We start from the raw sequence: 7,708 nt of genomic DNA, 5'->3' as shown, positions 1-7,708 counted from the left end.
AAAAGATTTCTACTCCATTAAAAGCAAGTAATGCAGAGAGCCAGGGCGGCGGAAGGACACAGGAAGAGAGAGAGCTTGGAACAGATGCTGTTCTAGAGGAACAGAGTTAACGCAAACATGTAGAGGACTGAGAAATGAAACACTCTAAAATATGACAAGGGAAGAGAAGAAGAAACAATAGGATAAAGGATATTTAAAAAGCTTTAAACACAAATCTCATAAGATAACCATATAAATAGGAAAATCTCACTCTCAATGGACTGTGAGAGAAGACAGAATAGGAAAAAAATGGTAAAGAGGACAGATGAGAAAGAGGCAACTGGAAGGAACTGAAGCACATTGCCCAATGAGTGAATGAATGAATGTGAAACAGAGGAAGGGAAGGTGTGTTGGGGGTGGTGGGGTGGGTGCTACCAGAGAAGGGGGAGGGAAAGACACATTGTAACAATAGGTAAAGACAGATCTAAAAGGTACAAGAGTTAAGAGATGTAAAAAATTGAGAGGTGAAATGGTAACTCCGTAAGAGTCTAAGCACAAGATAAGCAGCAAATGAGAATGGCGGGGCATCATCTAGGAGAATGTGGATTAAAGCAGGCAGCTGGGGGAACCTGAGGAGAGGGATGGGTAAGGAGAACGGGCAGCCTGGGGGTAGGATGGACAGGGAGGGACTGCACAGCACGGGAAGTAAAGGGGGTGAAGCAAGGGGAGAAGTAACAGCAAAGCTTCCATGGTGCCTCCTGCAGGCAAGACACGCTCTAAACAATTTCCCCGGGCTCATCTATTTCATCCTGACAAAGGCTGGATGAGGTGAGTCCTATTACTGGCCACCTTGCGGGGTGCTCTGCGTTTTCTGAGACTCTGAATTTGTCTGGCATCCATTCATCACAGGGCCAATTGTATTCTCTCTCCATTTTAAATTTTCTGTATTCTTGATGCTGTGGCATTTGTGATCTTGCTGAGTGGGGAGAGACTCCCCCTCCCAGTCCTAGCTGATAGCAAAGGATAGACAGCCTTTTGTTTTTGAGATGGAGTTTCACTCTTGTCCAGGCTGGAGTGCAATGGTGCCATATTGGCTCACGGCAACCTCCACTTCCCAAGTTCAAGCACTTCTCCTGCCTCACCATCCCTCGTAGCTGGGATTACTGGCGCCCATTACCATGCCCAGGTGATTTTTTGTATTTTTAGTAAGACAGGGTTTCACTATGTTAGCCAGGCTGGTCTTGAACTCCTGACCTCAGGTAATCCACCCACCTCAGCCTCCGAAAGTGCTGGGATTACAGGTGTTAGCCACCGTTCCTGGCAGGAGAGTGCCTTTTATGCAGAGGAACCAAGGTAGAGCCGTCACCCCTAACCATCTCCTTTACCAAATCTCACACAGCAAGTTAATATTCCTCCTGCCTAAATCAACCCAGGGCCAGGTACCAGACTAGGACAGCCCCTATGCCTCAGAGACAGCCAGAACCATTTAAACTAGCCCATTCTAAAAGGTTTACCCAGTTCTGCCCTGCCTTTCTTACAGAAAACACAATAAAGTCTTAGGTCTATGCTTCCCCCGTTCCTTCTGCCTGCTGACTGCCTTTGGTGCTCTCCATGTGGCCCTGCATGGGGAACCAGGCTTCTTGTTATAGGGATCTGTGAGTATAAACCTCTTCCTTCATGACAGTCATTGCTGTGTCTGCATGCCTTACCACACCTGATTAAAGCCAATCCCAGTCACCGGTTTTAGAACACACAGGTTGGAGCTGACACATACAGAGGTTAGGTGAGTTGCCCACAGTGACACCCCTGGGGAGTGGCACGGGGTTTGAACCCAGCAGTCAGCCCCAGAGCCAGAGAGTGCAAAAGGGTAACAAATTATGCTTCCACTACAAATTAGCTTTGGGACAAATTTATGGTTCCATTTACACAGAGAAGCAAAATGATAGACCTGGGACCCTAACTCTTCCAGAGGCAGGCTTTGTGTTCATGAGAACCTCAAGGATATAAGGCAGGATGGGGATTGAGCACTGTAAGCTATATAGTGACTTCGGGGCCAATCAGTTAATTTGTAAATGTGGTATGTCAAACTTTGTGAAATATGAGGCAACTTAAAAATCATGATTGGGACCCCACGTGAAGTTTTTGCGTTTTTTTGAGACAGAGTCTCACTCTGTCGCCCAGGCTGGAGTGCAGTGGTGCGATCTCTGCTCACTGCAACTTCCATCTCCCAGGTTCAAGTGATTCTCCTGCCTTAGCCTCCTGAGTAGCTGGGATCACAGGTGCGCACCACCATGCCCAGCTAATTTTTGTATTTTTAGCAGAGATGGGGTTTCACTGTGTTGGTCAGGCTGATCTCGAACTCCTGATGTTGTGATCCTCCCACCTCGGCCTTCCAAAGTGCTGGGATTACAGGCGTGAGCCCCATGTGAAAATTTTAAATGTAACAAATTTACAATTAAATGGTATCAAGTAGATCCTAATTAGGTGTTTTAAATTTGCTCACAATTATTTAAGTAAATATCCTGCAAGTGGATAATGATGGAGGAGAATATATTAAAATGAATATATTCCTGTTATGGGTTCACGATTCTGTTTATCTAAAACTTCCTTTTAATAAACTATTTTTGAATTGGAAGGAATAACAAAAAAACTTGATACAAATGAACATATGTAATTCTGTCTCCAGACTGCTAGGACTAAGAAAAGTTTTTCTTTCTGTGATTGCTGGACCTAATTTAGAGAATTAGAGGCACCTTCGATTAAGATTCATGCAACTGATAACTTGGTATAATGGAAATAAAAATCATCATTTTAAAAGGTTGTGAAAGGGTCTCATAGGAGACTAACATGTTTACAGGGATGGCGCTGGCTTCCAGTACAAAGGAGTCCATGGGTAAGCCACCCACAGTCCCCAAGAGAAGGAAGCACAGCCATTCACATGGAAGAACGATTTTTCCTGGTTCTCAATTCTTAAAGCAGATTTTTTTTTTTGTATGTGAAATATTTAAAATCACTCCTACCATGACCACCACTGTAGCTTTACTGAGAATAGTGCTGGATACACACCCCAGCCTCTCCCAAAACTGAGCTTACTTCCTTCAAGGGGGAAGAGGAAGATTTTCTTTCAAACGTGGGTGTCTTGGCGGACATGATTCAGGTGTGAGTTTTGTTCACTGCCACTCAGGCAGGTTTGCTCAGTGATGGTGAGGAGGCCCTGCTCTAAGGGGTCACTGAAGTGGGAAGGAGCTGGGCTTGCCCATCAGAGGGAGGTGGGCATTCAACCCCGCTGTGCCTCTCTCTGGGTGGGAGTCTCTGAGAAGATCATGTAATTTCAGTCCATCTTGGCTCTTTATCTGAAGAATGGAACTCGAGTTTGCTGAAAGGAATAACTTTTAAAAATAAGTAGCATGGTGCTGGCTTCTGCTGAAGTCTGTGAAATCCGCATCTCTGAGCCAGGTGGAATTTGGGGAATGCTTTCCCAGAAAGTCTGGTCACCAGTCTTTCAGGTCCGCCAGTGACCTGAAACAACTCTGAGGGGGCAGTGACACAGGGCAATTATCACCTGGCCAAAGGCACACAGCTGTTGGTGGCAGAATCAGGAATCCCACCAGGCCAACTGACTCCAGAGCCATGCTCCTAACCACTCGGCCATCCTGCCTCTGCAGTCCCCTCAGTTACCAAGAAGCAATCATTTCCCTGGGAAGCAGGGGGTGTGTGCAGCCTTTCCAGTGCCTGTGCTACTGGGAACCCAGCCAGGCCTCCTGGTCTTTTGCTGCTGTAGGTGGGGCCTTTCATGGTCACTTGGCCCTGAGCACTGTCACTGAGGAAGAGATGGCTGAGCTAAAGGGAGCAGCACAGCACCAGGAGAACGGGCAGTGGGACCATCCTGTGGGCTCCACTCTATTACCACTCAGCTCAGAGATCGGTGTAACAATTCCACATTCCCGGGGAAACATTCCTTTCCATTGGTTCTGTTTGGAAAAGAACGCTTAGGAAATTTTTTATCTCAAATGTCTACAGTTAATTTTTTAACTTTTTAATTTTGAGATAATTTTATAGTCACAGGAAGTTATAAAACTAGTACTGAGAAGTCCCATATGCCCTTCACCCAATTTCCCTCAGTGGTTACATCATATATAATGATAGCATGTGATTGGTGTAATACACTTGTATAGTTCTAAGCCAATTCATCAGATACGTGAATATCTGTAATGACCATCATAATCAAGACACAAAACTATTCCACAACCACATCCAACACATAGCAATGTCATACAAACTCCCTTCTCCCCACCACCCCCAGCCCCTGGCAACCACTAATCTGTGCTCTATAATTTTATCCTTTGGAGAATGCAGTATCAATGGAACTCTCTGGTATTTGACTGGATTTTGTTTCACTGAATGTAATGTCCTCGAGGTCCATCCTAATTGTGGTGTATATCAGTAGGTAGTTGATGTTTATTGCTGTGTAGTATTCCACGCTATGGCTATTCTACGGTGGATTTAACTATACCCTGTGGAAGGACGTTTTAGTCGTCTCTACTTTTTGGTCACCGCAAACGAGGTTGCTATGAATAGTTGTATACATGTTTTTGTGTGGACACAGTTTTCATTTTTCTGGGATAGACGTCAAGGAGTTCAGTAAGTTCTATGACAAGTTATGTTTAGTTTGTGATGAAATGGACAAGCTATTTTCCAGCCTGGTTTTACCAGTTTATATTCCCACCAACATGGTTTCTCCACATCTTTGGTACTTAGTATTGTCAGCATTTGGTATTGTCATTAAAATTTCAAAACATAAAATTTACCATTTCAGCCACTTCCTGAGCATAAAGGTCAGTGGCATTAAGTATTTTCACTCTTGAGCTGAGATTGCACCACTGCACTCCAGCCTGGGCTATAGAGTGAGATTCCATCTCAAAAAAAAAAAAAAAAAGCACAGCTACCACCACAATCCATCTTCAGAACTTTTTCATCATCCCTACTGAAACTTGTACCCATTAAACAATAATTTCCTGTTACCCGCTCCCCCCATCCCTGTTAACCACTACCGGTTTTTGTTTGTTTGTTTGTTTTTTGAGACAGAGTCCTGCTCTGTCTTGCCTAGGTTGGAGTGCAGTGGTATGATCTTGGCTCACTGAAGCCTCCACCTCCCGGGCTCAAGCAATTTTCCTGCCTCAGCCTCCCAAGTAGCTGGGACTACAGGCCACCACACTCAGTTAATGTTTTTGTACAGTAGAGATGGGATTTCACCATGTTGGCCAGGCTGGTCTTGAACTTCTGACCTCAGGTGATCCACCCACCTCTACCTCCTAAAGTGCTGGGATTACAGGCATGAGCCACCGCACCTGGTCTACTGTTTTTTAATTTAGCAGTCCAATAGAAGTGCAGTGATATCTTACTGTGGTCTGGATTTACACTTTTATAATGATTAGGGATGATGAATGTCTTTTCATGAGTTTGCCGATTGTATATTCTCTTCAGTGAAATATCTGTTCATGTCTGTTGCTCATTTTCTAATTATATATTGTTTGATTTTTTTATCGTTGAGTTTTGAGAATTCTTTATATATGTTAGATACAAGTGGGTTGCAAATATGTAGTTTGCAAATATTTTCTTCCATTTTGTAGCTCTATTTTTATCATCTTAGGATCTTTTGCAGAACAAAGTTTTACATTTTGATGACTACTACTTCATTGATTTCTTTTATGAATAGTGCTTTTGATTTCATATCTAGGAACTAGCCCTAGGAAAGGATGTTTTCCTATGTTTTATTCTAAAAGTTTTATAGTTTTGTTTTGTATTTAAATCTGTTGTTCATTTTGAGTAATTTTTGTATAAACTATAAGGTTGAGGTCAAGGTGAGTTTTCTTCTCCTTCCTCTTCCCCTCCTTCCTGCTCCCTCCTCTTCTTTCTACTTATGCCAATTTTTAGAGGACCATTTGTTGAAAAAGCTACCCTTCCTTTGTTGAATTGTTCTTACGTCTTTCTAAGGATTCAGCTGGTCTATTTGTGTGAATTTCTTTCTGAATTCTGTGTTTTGTTCCATTGACCTATGTGTCTATTCTGACTCTTTGATCACTGTAGCAATATAACAAGCTTTAACATTAGGTAATTTTTCTCACTTATTTTTTTCTTTTCAAAATTGTTTTAGCTATTTAAGTTTCTTTAGCAAAAATAACATTTATATAAAAATTTTATTAAATGTATTTATTTTTTGAGATGAAGTTTTGCTCTTGTCACTCAGGCTGGAGTGCAATGGCGTGATTTCAGCTCATGGCAACTTCCACCTCCCAGTTTCAAGCGATTCTCCTAACTCAGCCTCCCTCCCAAGTAGCTGGGATTACAGGCACCCATCACCGTGTTCAGCTGATTTTTGTATTTTTAGTAGAGACTGGGTATCACTCTGTTGGCCAGGCTGATCTCGAACTCCTGACCTCAGGTGATCCACCTGCCTCAGCCTCCCAAAGTGTTAGGATTACAGGCGTGAGCCACTGCATCCAGCCATAAATTTTAGAATAAACTTGTCTATGTTTACAAAAATAATCCTGGATTTTTAAAATAAGAATTGCATTAAATCTACAGTGTATCAGTTTAGGGAAGAATTGACATCTTTATGCTGTTTAGTTTCTATTAACATGGTCTGTCCATTATATATCTCGTTGATGTCTTTCATCAGCATATGTTCACTTGAGCATGCTAGTCCTGTCATGTTTTGTTAGACCTATCCCTAAGTATTTCATTTTGGAAGCAATTATAATACTACTGTGTTTTTAATTTCAATTTCCACATGTTCATTGTTAGTATATGGAAATATGAGTTGTTTTAATATGTTGATCTTGCTGATCTTATTAGCTCTGGGAATTAATTTTGAATATTCCTTGAAATTTTCTATATAGAACATTTTTATCATGTCACTGGAAAATGTCAGTTTTATTTTTTCTTTTCTGATCTATATGCATTTCTTTTCCTTTTCTTGCCTTATCGTGCTGGGTAAGACTTCTAGTACTATGATGAGTTGGAGTGGTGACAGCCAATATCTTTATCTTGTTCTTGATTTTAGGGAGATATTGGCTGTAGGTTTTTTACAGATGTTAGAGAAGTTCTTCTATTCCTAATTTGCTCAGGGATTTCTTTTTTTCTTGTTTATCATAAATGGGTGTTGGACTTTATTAAATGCTTTCTCTGTATCAATTAATATAATCATGTCACTTTCTTTAGCCTGCTAATATAGTGGGTTACACCGATTTTCTTCAAATATTGAACAAGGTTTGCATTCCTAGAATTCCACTTGATCATGATGTGTAACTATTTTAATACTTTGTTAGATTCAATTTGCTATTAACTTGTTGAGAGTTTTTGTGGTCTAAATTCATGAAAGATATTAGTCTGTAGTTTTCTTTCTTTTGGTCTAAATTCATGAAATATATTAGTCTGTAGTTTTCTTTCTTTTTTGTACTGTGTTTGGTTGTGATATTAGGGTAATACTGGTGTATTAGTCCCTTTGCACATTGCTTTAAAGAAATACTCGACTAGACTAAATTTTCTTTCTAATTTATAAATAAAAAAGGTTTAATTGGCTCACCGTTCTGCAGGCTGTGCAAGAGGCATGATGCTGGATCTGCTCAGCTTCTGGGAAGACCTCAGGAAGCTTACAGTCATGGTAGAAGGTGAAGGGGGTGCAGGCCTGTCACATGGCCAAAGTAGGAGCAAGAGAGAGGGGGTAGGT

This window comes from Callithrix jacchus, chromosome 15 (genome assembly GCF_049354715.1).
Source record: "Callithrix jacchus isolate 240 chromosome 15, calJac240_pri, whole genome shotgun sequence".
Taxonomy (NCBI): Eukaryota; Metazoa; Chordata; class Mammalia; order Primates; family Cebidae; genus Callithrix; species Callithrix jacchus.
The sequence above is the reverse complement of the archived record's forward strand: the minus strand, read 5'-3'. Positions refer to the sequence as shown.